Below are 1073 nucleotides of genomic sequence, written 5' to 3'. Positions count from 1 at the left end.
AGTTCAGCAAAAGAGACCAATAGAATAAGTATGAGGCTTAACAAAAAACAAAACGAAAATCAAGTACTGGGGTTGATTTATTTGACTAAAAATTCTTCAAGGCGGTGCCCCAGCATGGCCGCAGTCTAATGACTGAAACAAGTAAAAGAATAAAAAATACTTACTTGTAATTCATGTTCTTTCACAATACTTAGGCCTGTAATAGAAGGAGAGAAGATTTAAGATTTGTGATAAGAAATTTGCTTTCAAAGCATGTAGTTTCAGGTTCAGCTTCACTGCAAGGCACTTTGGGTAAGTGTCTTCTATTATAGACCTGGGGTACCAAAGTCTTATGAATGGATTTGGTAGACAGAAACTGAAAAAAAACTCCATTGCACGAGGGGTGTTCATTAAAGATTTCTCCTGACCCACTTCCCAAGGACTGGGATGGATGAAACTTGGCATTATTATTAGTCCTTCTCTACACAGCCACCACCACTGGTAACACACTTCTCCCATTGTTTTATGCAGCTGTGAAGACCTCATCTGTAGAAGTCAGTAGGTTGTGTCTGGAGCCAAGACTTTACATCATCATCATCATCATCATCATCATCATCGTCGTCGTCGTCATCTAACGTCTGCTTTCCATGCTGGCATGGGTTGGATGGTTTGACTGAGGGCTGGTATGCCAGAAGGTTGCACTAGGCTCCAATCTGATCTAGCAAAGTTATAACAAATATTATTGTTTATTTAATTAAAAGCTATAATGATAATTTCGTTACTTATAACTTAATTATAAGTATTTATCACTAAGCATAACTCTTAGTTTAGTTTAGGCTGCGTAAATGTTATGATGTATACATACCAAGACGCTGAACGTGAGTTCATACGTACATGTATGTTGAAGATTTATATTATATTTTTTTGACCGTTACACATAAACAAATACAGTTTCATTAATATACAGAAATGAATTCAACAAGTTGAAAGAAACGAGAAGTAAAAGGAATTAAGTTTCTACATTAATTTATTATATACATATTTTTACATTTATAGAAATTTAGAAACAAAGCATTTCGTCGTAGAGAATTTAC

General features: G+C 35.0%; 1 protein-coding gene across 1 annotated transcript in view; it reads right to left on the bottom strand.

Moving 5' to 3' along the window:
- The window catches only part of LOC106883865 (carbohydrate sulfotransferase 11), an 11622-nt gene that overhangs the window by 5796 nt on the left and 4753 nt on the right, over positions 1 to 1073 (bottom strand). Inside the window, exon 2 of the mRNA XM_014935001.2 lies at positions 165 to 196. The gene's annotated coding sequence lies outside the window, so the exon portion shown is untranslated. The remainder of the gene's footprint in view (positions 1 to 164; positions 197 to 1073) is intronic.

This window comes from Octopus bimaculoides, chromosome 3, assembly GCF_001194135.2.
Source record: "Octopus bimaculoides isolate UCB-OBI-ISO-001 chromosome 3, ASM119413v2, whole genome shotgun sequence".
NCBI lineage: Eukaryota > Metazoa > Mollusca > Cephalopoda > Octopoda > Octopodidae > Octopus > Octopus bimaculoides.
The sequence above is the reverse complement of the archived record's forward strand: the minus strand, read 5'-3'. Positions and strand labels throughout refer to the sequence as shown.